Here is an 18,542-nt window from a genome sequence, read left to right as displayed (position 1 = left end):
CCTGACTCCCTCCACTGACATTTATGAAGTCCACGGCTAGCCCAGTGCCGAATGGGGTGCCAGGCATCCAACAGAAAGGGCATAAAACAGATTCAACCTCTTCCCACATAGTCTGGTGTGGGAGACACACGTTACTTAAAAAAAAGGAGTTATATACACAGGTAAACATACAAATTCTGGGAAATCCTGTGAAGGAAAGTGGAGAAAGCAGGGACATCTGGTCATCTGCCTGGGAGTCCATGGAGGTCTCTCCAAGCAAGGGACATACGGGCTAAGGCCTACGGAGCACCCCATAGGGCCAGCCATCATCCTTTTTGGGGTAGGGGCCGGGGTGGGGGGGTCATTTGGTAAGGAAAGTGGTATTTGCCAGTTCACGAAGGATGTGTTCTCAGAACTCCTCTCTCCCTGTGGTTTGAAGCACTCTGGTTTTGCTTAGTGTTACCACATGTCCACGGCCACACAGTGGACAGAGGCTGGGCCTGGTGCCCTTCCTGCTCCAAGTTCACCCCTGGTTTCATCAGAAAACAGAACTCGTGATCTCTCTATTCCTGATTTTAAGGAAGACCTTAATTCAAAGGAAAAGAATCCCCTGGCTCTAGGAAACTTCTCTCTGTTCATGAGAAGCACAACTGTGAGAGTAAAGATAGAATGGCAAAATTCACACACGTGAAAACAAAACCCAAACATTAACAAAACCACCATTGTGGTTCACCAACTGAAAACTCAACACCATAGGCTATCAGACCGAGCCAGGGGCCTTCATGCGGTTGTGACAGGCGAGCGGCGCAGCAGACTTGGGAGGGACAAGTCCAGAAGAGCCCTGGCGTTCTTTCTTTTCTCTATGGGAAGGACTTGGGTGGAAAGAGCAGGTCAGCAGTGGCACAGGATGGAGGGTAAGTATGTGGCGAGACTCATCTAAGAACGTATCCACTCGGGCAGGTGTGACGCTGATGCTGTGTTCATTTGGACAGGGAGGCCAAGGCCAAGGGGGACCTGATGAAGACGCGGGTGCTAAAGCCACCAGACCACCCCTCACAAGCTGGTCAGCCTTACACATTTTTGTCAACCAGCCTGTTCGCCTTTTTCATGGCTGGGACTGGCCGTCACACGAATTCCAAGAGCTCGAAATACCTGATGACCGGAACTAGGTGAGTAGGTAAGTGGCTAATTTCTTAGGCTGCCGGAAGTCAGCGTACTTGGCAAGGTTTTCTAAGGCAGTAGACATCAAAAGAGGAGGGTATTGTAAGGGCAATTTCATCCCTGTCTAGCTCCCCCCAGGCATAATCAGGTCTCAAGTCTGAAAAGCCAGAGCAGGGGCTGAGGCCCAGATCTGGGGAAGGAAATACTACCTTCTTGTCTCACTCTTTCATCTGCTTCTTGGCCCAGCGCTGGAGGCAGATTCTCAGAAAATGCAGGCGGGGTCAGAGGGGCACAGCTACCTGTGATGTGCAGCAAAGCCAGAAGCCTGAGTACTGAGAGAACAGGGGCTTCCTTTCATTCAGAATTTCATTTTGAACCTCCTGTCTGGCACCACCTCGAACAGCTCTCAACCCCCAGGCTACATACGACTCTGGAAGCAAGTGGGAAGGGAAAACAAGTCTGCCAGGTGGAACGACGACTCAACGAGAAGTAATGTGCCATCCTCTCAAAGACGTAAATTAACGTCCCAAGGTAGAAAAATAAAAATGTGTTCATCCACTTGCCAGATGTTTTTGCTGAGAGGAGACCCTTTCTTGACACGCCCCTCTCTTCACACTATCATCCGTGGCCTTTCTGAGGCCTGAAGGAACCAGGCCATCAGGCTTGTTGGGACAACGTCCAAAATGAGCTGCCATTGCCTCTGGTTTGGGTGGCAGGGTTCCACGAGAGGAGAGGGTCTGCGTTCTCAGATGCAGGCTTTAGAGAACCTCCTGAGGCTTTCCGAGATCTTTTATGCTTCCTTGGAGATTCTCTACAGGAAGGAATGTTTACTGAGCACACACGATACCAGGTCCCGGGTAGAGAGCAAGGATTGGAAAACGAATGTGATCGTACACCTGCTCTCAGGAAGTTCAGAGAAACGCGGAGCACATGCCCCCGGTGTGCTAAGTGCAGTGAAGGCACAAAGAGGTCGTCATGGGAACAGAGCAGGGGCCCCTGAGCAGCCTGGAGCCCAGGGAGGGAAGTGGAGAAAGCTTCTAACAGGAGCTAAACTCCGGAGCAGGAGTAAGACAGGAGCCGGGAGGAGTTGAGGTCTCTGAATGGCTGAACTGTGAGGCGTGGGGCAGGGCACGACAGCTGCCGCAGGAGCCAGTCCCTCCGTGCTGGAGCAGCTGTGGGGGGCCTCCCTAGGACACGGCTACTTTCATAACTGAGAATGCTGGTAGAAAAAGCAAAAGGCTGGTTAGGGTGCTTCCTTTCTCCCAGTCCTCAGGCCCTCCAGCTGAGAAGTACAGGCCCAGAGTCCTGCTGAAATGGATGGTCCCTCACCGGTTGGTCTCTACCGTAATTAGAGCCCCAGTGTCTGGGCTCAAACAGGTGGCAGCTTGGTGCTTGGCTCGAAAAAGACTCCAGTGAGCATCGGACACTCCACATTCGCTATAACAGCATCTGCTACAAAAACCAGTCTGCCCAAGGCTCCTGCTATGGAATGAATTCCAGCAACCTGAGAGAAATTTTTCCTATTTCGCAAGCACCCCTCATAAAGCAGAGACGTGCGTGTGACGTTCTGATAGGAGGCACGAGACGACCTCCCACCTACAACTCCACTCTGGGTCTGCGCTGTTGACCAGCGAGTCTCCCTGATTCCCTGACGAATGCTAAGTGACACTTCACAAACTCAACTCAGAAGCAAGGAGAGGAAGCATGTGCCGGGACCCGAGTTGAGGGAGGCACCGCGTAATGGGCAAAGGTTGCCTGTGAGTCACTTCTGGGGCAGGAAAGAGGTTCCAGATCCCAGCCGAGGCAGAGGTTACAAAGACAGCGGTTTCTGTGTTTAAGCCTGTGTAGCTGGGCATTCCAGCTTTCCAGAAGTCCAGTTTCCTAGAAACTGAGTCTGGAGACCTGCACAGCTCTCCCTGAGGCCTCTGGCTTCTCTAGGGCACATTCTGCCCTGACCTGCAGGGTAAGAAACCCAAGGTACCCGAGACCGGTTTAACTTCAGTTCTAAAGCCAACAGACCCATCCCTTGGTCTGTCCTGCGCTCCTCCTCTGCTCGCCAAACAACCTCGACTGCAAGTCATTAACACGAGTGAGGGACACCTGGGGCTCCTGGGGAAATAAGAGCAACTCAGAAATCCCTTTGTCCCAGACTCGGTGTGGATTACAGGAGGCCAAGGAGCTGATGCCTGGTTAATAATAGAATTTCTGCCGTTGCCTGCCCCACTGCATTAACCCGCCGCAGCCTGGGCCGAGTCTGTCCCGGCTCTCAGCTCAGACCTGCTACTCCAGGTCAAAGGGGATAAAAATATCCCCTGAACTGACAGTGGCTCTTGGCACAAGCAGTGTGCGTGCCCGAAAGCCCCTCAGTGAGACAGTTCTTTAAGAATTAAAGCTGATGAGCAACTGCACAGAGGGAAGTTTGAGACAAAAGGTGTGGGTCGTTGAAAGTGACACACCAAGATGGTACCTGTGACGAGGTGACATCACCTCGGGAGGGTGACTGCAGAGGAACAGGGTCGCTGTGGTGGGCACCTTTGGAGGTGTCCGTTCAGCTCCTAATCGGTGTCTTGGAGAAGGGCCTGGCGTGGTCACATGGGGAGACTCAGGACATCCTGCAAATAGCTGGTGGAGACCATGCTGGCCACTCCCTTCCCGGTCTCTTTCCCAGAAAATTGGAATTGAGACAGAGAGGTTTTAATTTAGGCTGTGTGGAGTGCAGGAAGTGAGGAAACATGAATTAGGAAACTGAGGTTATCTTTGTGGTGAGACCATGTGAAAGGTCTTGGTAAAACAGAGTCCCGAAAGCATGGTGGGAGGGACGGATGGACAGATGAAAAAATGAAGCAGAAACTATGGTGAGGTGAAGACAAGAGCTGAGGGAGCACGAGGGAGCCAAGAAGCTCCCCGAGTTCCTCCTGCCTTTCCAGTTTCAGATCTCTGAAGAGAGCTGGATGATTTTGGCCCCTGGCTTCCACAAGACACCACGCCCTGTATCTCTGCATCCCTATTTTCACTTCTCCCTTTTTGGCATGACCTCGGCTAAGTTGTTTTCTGTTACTTGCTACCAGGAGAATTTTAACGGAAACACACACCAATTCTTAAGGGGCAAGTTTCCTTACTTATAAGTCTGGGATAACCACACCTGTACCTACAGTGATGGTGTGAGGATTAAACTAGAAGCAAAGTATCTTGTAAGTGCCAGGCCCAGAAGAGTCTCCACAAACAAGTTTTGTTATTACTCCATCATGCAAAGGGGCTAAAGTTTATTCTAGGAGGCCTTGTGCCCAGTGCCCCAGTCGCTGGTGTCACTGGGATGAAGCCTGGTGCGGTGGGGTCTGAGGGGTACATGGCCTCGGGAGCCAGGACACTGGAGATGCAAAAGTGGTTCTCGCTGTATTGTATTTATTCTTTCTCTCTCTCTTTCTCGAAATGCCCATCTGTAAATCGGGGATCATAAGATGACTGAACTCCCAGGTCTGGGAAGAGGACATGATTTAAGCTAAGAGTTTCTAACAGTGTCAGGCACACAGTGAGGATTCAGTAAGCGTAAGCCAACAGCATCCCCCACCCATGGCTGCCACCTCCACTCTGGCTTCAGCCACCATGGCTGGCTCCTCCTGGGGCTCAGCACCCCCCCCCCCCCCGCCCCGGAGAGCTGCAGCATCCTGGGCAGTGAGCCATTGGCCAGGGACACAGCAATGGGGACTTGCTCAGGGGCTCTCAGGCCACAAGGAGGCAGGCATGAAACGGCAGCTGAAACTGCACCTGTGGGTACGAGGCAGGCATCTGGAGAGCTGGAGGAGTCAGGGGGACGCCTATGCCCATGTAGGGGTGCAGGGCATTTCCTGGCACGGTCACGGCCTTGAGCTTTGAAGGAGGACTTTTCTTTCTGGGAAATGACTACTAAGCAAGGTGTTACCACACTGGATTTGATAGCCAAAATATCAAGCAAGGGTTTGGGTTCCAGCAAGCATTCTCATTTTCTAATACCAGATGATAATATTCTCTATTTTAAGAGCTTTATATTCATAACTGTTATTATGGCAAAGCAAACGGACTAACATATTATAGTGAGATGTCTCGTAGTAGCTCTTTTTCCTTTCCGTAAAATTGATTCACTCTAATTGACAGATTAACTAAGATTTTTCTCTTTAAAGCAAGACTCCCCAGTCCCTACATGTAATCCACAGATAATAACCTCAGTTGAAGACGTATTACAGTGACAACGTAGATAACCTTTTGGAAATAATTTAAAGAATAGAAACAACATTTAAGCTTAATGACTAATTTGATGATTCCCTTAAGGGGATGTTTAAGCTAGGAGCCTCACCTAGACTTACCTACCCAAGTCCTAAGAATTGGTTTCGAATTATTTCTAAATGAGTAACATCAATCCTCTATCGAAAGCTACAGAGTGCCCCTGACTGGCTGTGGGCAAGGAGAAGGAATCTCCGGTAACAGACAGCATTATGTTGAATTTCTCATAAGTGCTCCTTGCTTTATGATTTTTCTCCAACAAAGTAATCCACAGGGTGAATAGGGAGTTCAGATCAACAGGAAACCGTTACTGACGTCAAAGAGGTCACAGTGGAAAAGCACCCTCATGAGGAAATCTGATTGCACCATGCCTGAGCTGGAAACAACTTAAATTTAACCACATTAATAATGATTACAAAGGCTACAAGGAAGAAACAAGGAGAGGGAATCTAATAGCTTCATTTTTTTTTCTTTCTTTGATTTAACCATCTGTGTAGCCCCAAAGACAACAGCCACTAATCCAATCACTCAGCCACCCCTCTCTTGTCCCCGGGCAGGATACATCCTCTCTGAGCTCAGAGATTAGTCTTTGGGAAGGTAAAATATGTCTCCGATCGAACAAGCCCTTAGGAACCTGCCTTTCAGAGCTGGAGGGACACACAGCTCTTTCCAAAGACCAAGTGCTTTCCCAGTAAACGGGATGCACTGGCCATCTCTTGTAATGAAACGTGACAAGGTTCACCGACGTCTATACCAGACTAGGCTACGGGAGGCGATCTAACTCGCCGTTCAACACATGATGAGGCATCCGAGCCAGATGATCCTTAAAGCATAAATAAGTAAGCAGTCAACATATGACTGGAGATAGAGCAATGGTGGGGCTTAAGTCCCCCCGTTCCTGGCAGAGTCACCTCTGGTCCACACATCTCTCGTCCAGTCTCACTGGGCTGAGCTGCCTTTGTGCACTTGGTCTTGTTTTCTAGAAAGGACCTGAAGTCTTTGGAGGCAGAGCCCAGACCTAAATGATGTATCTCTAATACCACCAAGCTTACTGCCTGGACCTGGGGAACTAACAGGACAGGAGGCCATTTCTGTTTGCTAATACACTGTAAACTAGAACATTAGAAAAGCTGGCACAAACTGCCAAGATTAGTTCTATCCATCCATTTTGTGTCAGTCAAAGGCAAAGAAGTCAAGTACCCTACCCATAGCTGAAATAGTTTGTGGGATACTTTAAGATGACAAGGTCTGCTTGACACATCACTTCATTTCCCTTGATTTACAAAACTTTGGCTTTTCTGTTTTTACAAAAAATTGTGTGTGCAGAGTTCAGATGTAGTAATAAAGTAAATATGAGGAAAACTGAGGGAAAAATAAGTAAAATGAAAATAAATCACCTATAATCCCGACACCCAGAGAAACAAGGAGAAACAAAACTATCTGTGGCCCATAGGTCCAAGAAACTGGGCAAATAAGAAATTTTGGAGTGCCTGGGTGGCTCAGTGGGTTAGGCTGCTGCCTTCGGCTCAGGTCTTGATCCCAGGGTCCTGGGATCGAGTCCCGAGTCGGGCTCTCTGCTCAGCGGGGAGCCTGCTTCCCCCTCCCCCTCTACCTGCCTCTCCGCCTACTTGTGATCTCTCTCTGTCAAATAAATAAATAAATAAAATCTTTAAAAAAAGAGAGAGAGAGATTTACATGGAAGTTTTTAACTAGAATTTACTTACCCTTACATCCTACTTATACTTAGCATTCTTTAAAGAGAAAAAACGAAAATGAAAAACCCATCCTTCTTTCTTCAGTTACGTTACATAATATTGCCTGATATTCTCTGTCACTAAACTGTGATTTTTTTTTAACAGCTGCGTACTATTCCTGATGCCATTTCTATGGAGTCCTACAATCAGCTGGATTGTAGATTAAGTTAATGGAACTAAGAGGATGTGGTATGAATAGTCTACTTACTCTACTATGATAAAGATAATTTTTATTGGCCTGGAGACCTGCAACGGGCTCTTGCCAAATGAGCATGGTGTTTTAATTCTGAATTAAACATGCAAATCTAAATTCTGAACTTCGCAAATTCGCAAGGAAGATACCTTAGGTTATTATTCACTTCCTCAAAAAGGTCTGATCACTTAAAAATATGAGCAACAGGATTCCTCTAAATCATTATTTCACATGGTACAATTCTCTGTGTCAAGATTTCGATTTAAGCACCAAATAGAAGAATGTCTATTAAAGAAACTGATGGATTTACTTTGTACAGGGCTATAGGAGAAAAAGTAAAAATGCCATTTATTTATTTAGATTATTTTTCGTCAAAAAAGTTCCTAAACTTTGCAACCTCTTCAAGAAGGCAAGATTTCATCTCTTCCTGTGATCTGCAGACAACTGAGACATGTCTGCCTCGCAAGAGGAGATTACGGCTTATAGCTGTCTAAATAAACATTTTGCCCAGCTAGAGAAGTAGCAGATCTGGCCAAGAATATGGTCTGTCTGCCTTGAGAGGATTCCTGGCAATCTACTGGCCAAGAGTCTGTTCCTTCCTCTGCTCTATGGTGTTGAGGCACCTGCTGAATTTCCATTTGGACTTCATTCCCCAGGCTATTTTGAGTTTGGATCTGCCAGCACAGCAACAATATATTCTACTCTGGCCCTTTAGCTCGAGAATGAGATGTGTTCAAGCCAATGACACCCTCCCTCCCCCCAGTCCGTTTCCAACCTTTCCACACTGTGGGCCAAATACTGATCTCCACCATCCCTGGAGGAAGAAAGATGCAAACCTTACCCACAGGCAGGCTGACCAAAGTAAAAGAGACATAGTCTGATAAGATGAGGGCAAAGCAATTACAAATAGATTAAAAGGTTTAGCCAGGGGAGAGGATATTGTGTTAACCTTGTAGAAGAGCTTCTGCTGGCGAGGTGGAGTTCCGATGAGCCCTTTAAACCCCAAGGACGAGAGCAGAGACAGAGACAGCAGCACCAACAATTTCATCCCAGACTCAACGGGTAAACTGAGCACTTGGTTCCTCAACCCATAAAACCACTTCCTTCTGATTCTTCTTTCTGCCATCCTTTCCCACTCTTGCTTAGAATTCCTTTCTCAGCTGTCCTCTCCTCTCCATCTACGAGCACCTAATGAAATATTTTAAATTACACTTTCAACTATACCCAGAGGACACTGAGGACACGAAATCCAATCTCCCATCTGAACCATGATTATGAGCAACAAACATCTTACCACCAGGTTTCCTGCTAAGTGAATTCATCATATTCGGTTCCCCCAGGGTCCCTTCCTACCACTTTCCTACCCTAACGAGTCTTAATCCATTTCCCCTCTGTAGTCTTTCCTTGACTGCACTCCCATGACCACTGCCTCAGAGCAGGCACGTCTGACAGGCCAGAGTTTCAACGTCCCAACCAGGTCGGTGATCCCCTGGTTTCCTCCTCCTGTGATGGCCACCAGAGAGCGCCTCCTAAAATGTACGTCTTATTTGCTCTCTGGCTTAAAACCCTCGCCAGCTGCCTTCACCTCCACGACTGAGGCTAAGCTGAGAAGCAAAGGATGTCAGACCCATTAGGACTTCGCTTCTCCACTCCCCACACTTCCTCTGTAATCCTGCCGTATCAAGTTTTCTTGGGTGTCCTGGGCACGTCACACATTCTAAGCCTCTGTGCCTTTGCACCGCTGTACCTCTGTCTGGGAGGCCCATTGCCTTTCCTCCTCTCGCTGCCCCCGCCCCCGCCCCCAGGACGGCAGGGCGCATACTCATCCTCCAAACACAGCTCAGACAGCCCCTCCTGTCTCAGAGCCCTTTCAGCCTCTGCAAGGGCCAACCGATGATCTTCTTCTATCACGTGGTTATGGGTATGGTATGTGTATTGAAGATGATCCCTGATTGCAAGCAACCAGAGGGTAGGTCCACACTTTGTTTTTCTATGGGTCTTAGGTCCCTGGCACAAGGTGTGTGTTAAGGAAGCATTTACTGAATTGAATGAAACATGCACGCTAGATATAATTTTAGCATTCAACAGAGGAACAGCCAATGCATCTAGTGGCAGGGGTCTACCTCCCATATTTAGAGAGTACTCAGCCCAGACGACAGCATCTAAAGTCTCTTGTGACTTTAAGTGGAAATAGCGTACCCATGTATGGAAAACAAACAAAAGAGAATGGCAAGTGTGCTTCCTCCAAAGCACACTTGTATTGCCACCAGCACATTTTTCTAGGCTGGTTGAGAAATGTTTCTTAAAGTTTTGATTATCTCTGTTTGTAGAATCCAGTCACATGCATCACACGGGGATGGGAATCTGACTCACAGAGAGGCTGGCACCTCTCTCGGTTCTGGGTGGAGGCGATTTTCATAAAAAGTGACTGATTCCACACCTTGATGGCGGAACAGAGGCATAGTCATTGAATGTGGAAACAAGAGAAGCTGTGCTCTTTCAATCCCGGGCTCTTGGACATGACCCCTTATAGACACAGGCACGCTGAGCTAATCTTCGGCTCCCCAGCTGCCTCAGGCTCTGATACAGCTGTCTTATCTCAGGAGGCTTTGCGTTCAGAGCTGCTGGCACAGTGCCAGCCCTGGCTCACGCCCAACAGACGCCCTGTACTTCCCTGGCCTCCTCCCAGCCTGGGGCCAAGCCTGAGCAATGTCACCCAGGCAGCCACTGAGAACAGGTACAAGCTCCCAAACAGGAACTTTGCTGGTCTACAAACTCATATACATATTTATACACGCACACACACACGCGCACACACACAGAGTAATGCTTACAATTTTCTAAGCAAGACTGGACACACTTGGCTTCGGCCACCTGTAAAAAGTCAAGTGATCTTCTAGTCCACTTAACATCTTAGGTCTAGGACAGACCACCTGCCATTCATACCAGGCAGTGGTTTTCAACCAAACAGATCCTCCTCCTCCTGGGGGACATTTGGTAATGTCTGGAGACATTTCTGGTTGTTATGAGGGAGGCACTACCCACAGGCCGTGTGTGGAGGCCAGGGGTGCCCCTGAGCTGACAGTGCATAGAACAATGCTCCCCTTTAAAAAGGATTATCCTGGGGGCGCCTGGGTGGCTCAGTGGGTTAAGCCGCTGCCTTCGGCTCAGGTCATGATCCCAGGTCCTGGGTTCAAGCCCCACATCGGGCTTTCTGCTCAGCGGGGAGCCTGCTTCCTCCTCTCTCTCTGCCTGCCTCTCTGCCTACTTGTGATTTCTCTCTGTCAAATAAATAAATAAAATCTTTAAAAAAAAAAAAAAAAAGGATTATCCTGCCCCAAGTGGTAAGAGTGGGTACATGATATTACATGATGCAAATAAGTGACTCTTTTTTTTTTTACTGGAGAGGTTGAAAATTCACCAGGCATTCTCTTGTTCAAACTATCTGACCTGTTGGTAAAATTCAAAGTAGTGTGGATAAAGTTCTGAACCAGGTGGAAGGGAACTTCCTGCTTTCAGATCTGTTCTGAAGCCCAAGTACAAAGGGACAGATCGAGTTAAGGAGCAGTCCCTGAGTTCCATAGGCTTCCAGAAGAGAAACTTGGACCCATCTCTAGGCCAACGCTGTCCAATCTGCCCTGACCTTGCTGGTTATATCTAACATACCATGATCTGCTTTTTACCCACTCACTGGTTGACAGACCCTGATTTAGACGGTCTGGGCTTGCTGTGGACATGGGCCAGCCCCACCTCACAAGCTGATCACAGTTCAGGGTTCCCTGAGAGTGAGGAGGTGATGGAAAGTGTAAGGAAGCAGATGAAGAGATTCCCATAGTCCACGGCCCAGGAAGGGAACAACACTTATCTGAAAGAGGGGAGGAATTTTGCCGGACCGATTTTCCTCCTTTGTTTTGGTTGGGAATTATATATTACATCATTTTAAGGTTTAAAATCTCATACACCATGAGAATGGAATTAAGTGATTCCGGGAAAAGTTCCAAGGCTCCCTTCATAACAGCTAAGCAATAAATCATTACCGGCCATCCTAAAGGCGTGGGCAGGAGCTAGCTGGAGACAGAGCAGGCTCTTTCACGGTACAAATGAAGTACAAGCTGGATGCCTCGCACAGAAAGGAAACAGGAACTCCCTGGGTGGCCCGAAGGGAAGACAAGGGCATGCCAAAGCCCTCCAGCAGGGAGGGGAGGGTCTGCTGGTGAGACCTGGCCAAGGTATCAGCTGACAACAGAAAGCAGGAAGAGGAACCCTGCCCCAGAGCAGAGTCAGTCTTGATGGCACGGGGTTAAGTGGGGGAGCTGGTGTCTCAGCAGCCTCGCACCGGGACTGTCTGTGAAGAGACAAGTGTACTCCGAGGGACGAGGATGATGGGACCGTGGCAGTGGAGAGCAAGGAAGCAGGCTGGGCGGTGGCCCCCCCCTAATGTGCCTCCAGTCATGGGCCCCCAAGCCTTTGAGTGCACAGGACCCAAGGCCGACCAGCGGCAATGCTGACACCCCTCCCCACAGTCATCATCACCAGGTCACCAGGTCCTCAATTCAGGACGCCCATGTGAAAACAGGGGTGTGCTTCAAATGCAAATGTAGCTTCCAGACAAGAGCCCTGATTGACTGGGCTGTCGTAAGTCATGCTGTAATCAACACGGGGGCTTGTGTATTTTTCTGAATTCGTGTTTTCATTTCTTTGGGTAAATGCCCAACAGTGTGCCTGGTGGATCATATGGGATTTCTGCTTGGAATGTTTTGGGAAACCTCCATACTGTTTTCCACGGTGGCTGTGCCGATTTTTGTTCCCACCAAGAGTGGCCCCTACCTTTGCAGCGGGCAGAGCGTACTGTATGGACTTGCTGAATCCCTCTGTTATATGCCTGAGACTAATGAAGCGAGTGGTGGGACAGCTAGACTCAAAAAAGACAAGGCTCCTAGACATTCTTGGTAAAGAGAGTTTACCAAGCACATGGCTGCTCTGTGCCATCCCTGTATGCAAATCCCAGAACCGTCTGGGACCAACCCACCAAGGGTAGATGCCAGCTGATGGAGCCTTGTAAAGGGCTGGTTCAGGCCCACAGACTCTAAGGGAGACTAGCAGCTCCACAAGGGTGTCTCTGCCTGGTCTGGTTCCCTGCTGCTGTCCCTGGGGCTTCTAGAAGAGCCTCAAACCTAGAAGGCACTTGGTGCCATGTGCTAAATGAATAAATACCACCTCGCCTCGCCTGCCAGTGGCGACTCCATAGATGGCCAGGTGGGCTGAGATCACACTGACAGGTGAGGCTGATGGGTCGCAAGAGGCCCTGGAGACGTAGTTCCTGGGCTGAGAAGAGATGGCCACAACTGGGCTCTCACCAAGGAAGTAATGACAGAGAACTCAAGGGTTTCAAACCTAGAATATATTACCATCGATGGTTCCCACCCAGAGCAGTCAGGTTTTGACACTGCACAATTCTGTCCTCAGGGTGGGGTGAACCCCCTCCAGCCATTCACAGGTGTAGTTGGAGGCCCAGGAGTCAACCCACCTGCCCAGGGAAACACCTACCAGCTGCCACTTGGTGTTGGTTAAAGCTCAGATGCTGGCCGGTTAGCCTTGCAGGCATTCTGGTTACATGTGTGAGGAGAGAATGGCACACCAGGTACGATTTCCCCCAGAGCTCAGTGCCCATTTTCAGCTGCCTTTCCTTCTGTAGTCTAATGACGGTGTTGACTCCACACACTCTACTGTATCCTTCTATTCCATGTGTGTTAATCCTCTCTTCCCAGCCAGACAGGATTCAAGGGCCTGCTTCTCTTGCTAGCACTCAGAGCAATCGTGAATGGACAGACTGTTCACTGAACTATTTGGTGAAAGGCCCGTCGCCTTCTCCTCCTTGGAGCCAACTCTAGCCCTCCAAGCCTCGTGCTCCACACAGGGCCCTGTTGAGGCCAAGGCGTGTATAGTCGGGCAGGCTCCTGGTCTCCTCAGTCGGGGAAAACCAGAACAAAGCACTTACCACCACAAAGCTTCAACAATCCTCGGGAAGCCCCGGGCCAATTCTAACTGGGGCAAGTCTTGGATATATCCAGGGAAATGACATACGATCCAGGCAGCACCTTACCAACACGGTGGCGGCAGGTCTCCACGATCCCCAGATCATCGATGTGGACAATGGCCAGTGACAAGGCCACTGACAACTAAACAAGCCCAAATCGAAAAGCATGGCAACTCTTTCAAACCCCTCGGTCACACCACGTCTCCAGGCTGTCCTGCCCAAACAGGGAAAGCCGAACGGACAGCCCGAACTCTGCCTTCTCCTATTCCCGTTCATTTACGTGGCCCTGGGTAACCACAGAAAGTTCTGTGTCCCGAGGGGACAGAAGCAAAGGTCCATGACCACTCTCCTCCCCCAGAAATCCAGAGCCTGGAGATGGTCTGTGTGCATTCTGTCCCCAGATGGAACACTACTAATAAGTTGGGAACATGCCCAAATGGGAAACACCATGTTCTGGCTCATTTTCTATTTCCATCTGAGCCAAAGGCAAACCATAACAAATGACCCATAAGCAGACCAAATAGTATTTGTGGCAGGCATCGCTCAGGGAAAGGAGGAAACCTAGTTTAAACAGTAAGAGGGAAATATCCTTAGGTGTTTCACAAAAGGCTGCAAAACTGGATATTGTGAAAAGCCACCTTTGTTCCTGCCTAATGACACTACTCTCGGCACACATTCAGGGAGAAGACATTTCTACGGGAGGTATTTTAGTAATGGCAAAGATTATGAAGCTAATGACCTGGTTAAGAATCCGTGGTCTGACTCTCGCTCGCTGTGTGATCTGGAACAAGTTATCTAACCTCTCGCGACCTCTCAGTGTCCAGATCTCTAAATGAAGACAATAGCATTCTGCACCACCCTGACTGTTCATTGCACAGATGTTCCTGAAATGCCAGCATGCACAGCTGCATAGGCACCGGTAACATGGAGAAGCACCTAGAACACATACTAAGGTCTCAACGAAGAGTGGGTGCCATTCCTCTTCACCCATCGCTTCTTTCAAGCAGATACCCCTCAGGCTCTAAGAATCCACCAGCTCTCCAAAGGCAAGAACAGAGCCTCTTCAGACCCTTGTCCTTTCTAGCTTTTTTGGATGCACTTTGCCCTCTCCTCACTTAACCACCATCACGGGGTCTCTCCCCTAGTCCAGAATGTCACGGTAACTCAGAGCCCCGCGGGTCACACCCCTCCAGGGCCCAGTGTACCTTCTCATCCTCTAAGCTGGTCTCTGGCAGCAGCTCAGCAGACAAACAGGCTGGCGACCGTGGCCAAGTATGCACTCAACACTCAGGAAAGGGAAAGAGAGCTGGAGGGACATGGAACAGGTCAGGGCTAGGCAGGGCTGGCGGGGGGCTGTGGGGGGGGTTGCACAGGGCTGCGGGGGTGCTGTGCAGGGCTGCAGAGGGCTGGGGTTTGCAGGGGACTGCAGGGGGCTGGGGGGCTTGCGGGGAGTAGGCTGCACAGGGCTGTGGGGAGCTATGCAAGGCTGGCAGGGGGCTGGGGGACTAGCGGGCAGCAGGGACCTAGGGCGCAGCGGAGAAGGCTGCAGCCTCCCACCCATCACCTGTGTGAAGCTAACTGCAGGGTCACTCTCTGAACCCCCTAGGTCCGTGAGAGAAAAACAAAGATTCAGGCGGAGGAGCTTATATGGGTAAAAAAAAAAAAAAAAAAAAAAAAAAAATCAAATGCAAGACCTCCCAAAAACAAGGGGGCTATGAATTAAGCCAGAAGTAGCACTCAGAGTTCTGACACTGGAGGTGGCAGTGGAGTCGCCTGCCTGATAAAATTCTGAAAGATTCATTCCAGAGCCACAGGACTCGCTATCTCATCTGTCTGTGTCAGACACACTCGCAGGCATGCACACACTCCTTTGCAAATATTTCTTATAACAACAAAGGAGGAAACACGGAAAGAGTAATATCCCTGCATGCTCATGTTGCCAGGTGATTTTCAGAACGTATTGTACGACTTCAATATACTGAAATCGCCGTGTAGCAGTCGTGTAAGCAGACGGCGTTTAGCATGCAGATTACTGGACACCTTCACACTGGGAAGTAGGTCTTCTGCTTTGTTGACCAACACTGGAGGACTGGCTTTCTCTGGAAGGCTGTGTCCCTGCCAGAACTCGGGGTGCACTGCTTTGTGGACAAGCCTTGTAGGCTGATGCTCTGAGGACCAGTGACCACCCCCCAGCAGCCACACAGACATCCTGAGGAAAGCCGGACAAGTAGAGGATGGGTGGCGGTAGAAATCCAGAGCACTGGGCTTCTGTCCCTGTCAAGGAAGGGAGTGTGTGTGGCCCACCTGAATGCAGGAGATTGCAAACACCAACCCCGAGGGAGCATTCCCAACAAGGGAGGCTCTGCATGGCTTGTCTCTGACCTGGGTCTGGGTCCTGCAGATGACAGGCAGCCCTTGGGCACCAGGCACGGAGTGTCTTAAAATGGAAATTTTTGCTTCAATAAACTGGGTCTCTGAACAAAGACGGAGGCATCTGACCAGTATTTACTTTGCCACTCCCCCTCCTGCTACTGCCCCGTCTTTGTTCTTCCGCCCCTCCACACTCAGCTGAGGCTCCAGGAGGAGAGCCAGTGAACAGCCTCCTCCCTCCCTCCGGGGGGGGGGGGGCGGGGGGGGGCTGGGAGCTGGGGGGGGGTGAGGGAGGCCCGGATTTCAGGCTGCAAATGCCAGCAGGCTCAGCGGCTGACTCCTGAGTCACTGATGAAGATAAAAAGGCTATGAAATGAATTTCACCTAGAAGAGCAGGGAAGGCAGGGTTCACTAGGCCTGCACCCGAACAGGGACTCTCCCTTCCTCCACCCTGGCTTAGCAATGGCTCACTCCTCCCCACCCCCACTGGTAAAGAAATAAAGTCTCAAGACCAAAATCAGCAAATAGAACAAAGAGAAAACATCCTTCGTGTCACTGCCTTCGAGCCATCCCTGGCAGTTTAGTTGGCATAATTTCCTTCCAGGCTTTTCTTGGAGGAGCTAGGTTTGCCAGTGCACCACCTTGGACAGAACCTGACAAGGATATACGCCACTAACCCTCATAATTCTGTCTTATTTCCTGGGCTCTAACTTCCTGGTTCCACCATTTACTGTATCAGATTTTAAGCAAGTGACTTAACTCCTCCATACTTTATTGCTTGGCAAAATGAAGATCATAATTGCACCTGTCCTACAGGGCTGTTGTAAGAAGTGGAACCAGCAAATAATACACATTGGTTGCTTATGACAGTGTCCAACACCATATCATTTGGCCATATAGCATTCATTATTGCTTTACTAGCTGAAAATCTCCACCCAATAATATATTATTTAAGTCAGTTCCTACTGCTGAAGTTGTTCCCAACATTTTCCTATTATAAATAGTGCACCGAAAATTAAACATCTTTATGTACATACATATATATACATATAACGTGTAACATTTCATTTCTTCGGCTAGTTTCAGAAATAAAATCAACAGATCTCAGAGTATGAACATTTTTATGAGTCTTGATCCAGATTATCAAACTATTCACAAACTGTAAGGATTTATAATGCTATCGCAAATGTATGAGGATGGCAATTTAATTACATATTTGCAAGTAACATGCACTATCATGAAAGAATTGGAGGCAATAATTTATGAGCTCATAATCCTAAGAAGCAAGCTTGATAAATTATGTGCTAATTTGAAATTTATTTTTTTGTTTTTGCCAAGCACAGGAGTGGCTCTAAGATTTCAACTTTTGGGATATTTACTATACCCTCTGTATGGGGTCTGTGCTGGCCCTGGGAAGCACCAGGACGTTTTTCTTTGGTGCAAAGAAGGAGGCAGTCATCATAGCAGTGAGTCTTACTTCTGAACAGTGCTGCCTGCGTACAGAGCATTTCTGCATTCTCTACTTTGGTCCTCACTACGATCCTGCTTTCATTTAAACTATGAGAACTTTAAAGCTCAAAAGAATTTTAAGGTAGGCTCGAGCTACTCCAAGGAAAACAAAGCTGTAAGAACTCGGGTCTTCCATGTCCAAGGGCAATGCTGCTTCCATAGCAGCAGGATGGAGGGGAGCCGAGGCAGAGAGGAGGTACTGACGCAGAGGACGAATCAGGGACAATGTGCACTGATGGGTCAGGGCACAGAGCCGGCTCCAGGGTCAGCCTGCCCTGGAGATGAACCTTGTTCCCCCTACTCACAGTCCAAGTGACCCTCTGCAAGTTACCCACTCCCGGTCTCTGGGCCCCAGAGACACTCATTCCAGGGGCAGGACGTTAGAGGAATAACAGTTCTCCAAGGGTTTTTATGATGAGATGATACTTTGCAGATAGCTGGGTGTGACCCTAATACCTCACCTCTGCTGGCTTCTAAATGCTGAGCTTAACAGTTCAGCATAACTCAGGGATTAGCGTCTCATTTTAGAGGCCACAGTCTGCCAAACTGAGCGGTTACAAAGTAATGGATCTGCCGGGCTTCCTTGCAGTAGTTGGCATTTTCTGTTCTGTCTAGTTAGCTTTGCAACAGCAAATGGGGATAGTCCCTGGGGATTTCTGACAGATGGACAGATGCACAGCAAATGAATGCCTGTATATTATAGAGTCTGATACCTTGCAAGGGGGAGAGAAGTATGAACTACAGCAAAATGAAAATTGTGTCTCTCTAGCTCAGCAGGAGAAAAAGTCACTTGATTCTTTAGGTTGGTTCCCCTCTACTTTATCATCTAGACTTAAGACAGGATGAAATTCCTTTCACCCTTTGCTTTGGAGACATCTACTGCAAAACAGAAGCTGTAACTCCCAACGTCAGTTCCTAGTGCTGGTGGAGAAAGAAAATCACCTAGCAGTAACGACCGCCACCTTGTGGTCACACATGAAACTACCGCTAGGGAAAAGACCCCACCAGTGCTTAAGGCCCGCTGAACACTGAGGAAATTCCGTGTGGCCACCAATAATTTGTTATATTGTATAATTTATACTTTTCTAGAAAATTCTGCACTGTTTATGCTATTTTCATTGGGCTCTCAATCTGATCCAGGTTTATTCTTGTTCTACTCTGCCATAACACAATCTGTGTTGAGACCTCAGTCTGTTTCATGGAAGCCCGGGGATTTCCTTTTGCAATATGGAGTTGTATGAGACACTTCCTTATTTGTTCGTTAGATATCTTGAAACAACAG

The 18,542-nt window shown here is 48.8% G+C and overlaps 1 protein-coding gene and 1 long non-coding RNA gene across 3 annotated transcripts in view; one reads left to right on the top strand and one right to left on the bottom strand.

Annotated features, from left to right (window-relative positions):
- PRKCH (protein kinase C eta) overlaps nucleotides 1–18,542 on the bottom strand; it is a 249,476-nt gene that overhangs the window by 95,588 nt on the left and 135,346 nt on the right. The window lies entirely within an intron of this gene.
- On the top strand, nucleotides 1,040–1,620 carry LOC125104067 (uncharacterized). The gene is made up of 2 exons (XR_007128581.1): nucleotides 1,040–1,156; nucleotides 1,387–1,620. It is a non-coding gene; the product is annotated as an uncharacterized LOC125104067 (long non-coding RNA).

Source organism: Lutra lutra, chromosome 7 (genome assembly GCF_902655055.1).
Source record: "Lutra lutra chromosome 7, mLutLut1.2, whole genome shotgun sequence".
Lineage (NCBI taxonomy): Eukaryota > Metazoa > Chordata > Mammalia > Carnivora > Mustelidae > Lutra > Lutra lutra.
Note: the sequence above shows the minus strand (reverse complement) of the source record. Positions and strands in the feature narration are given on the sequence as shown.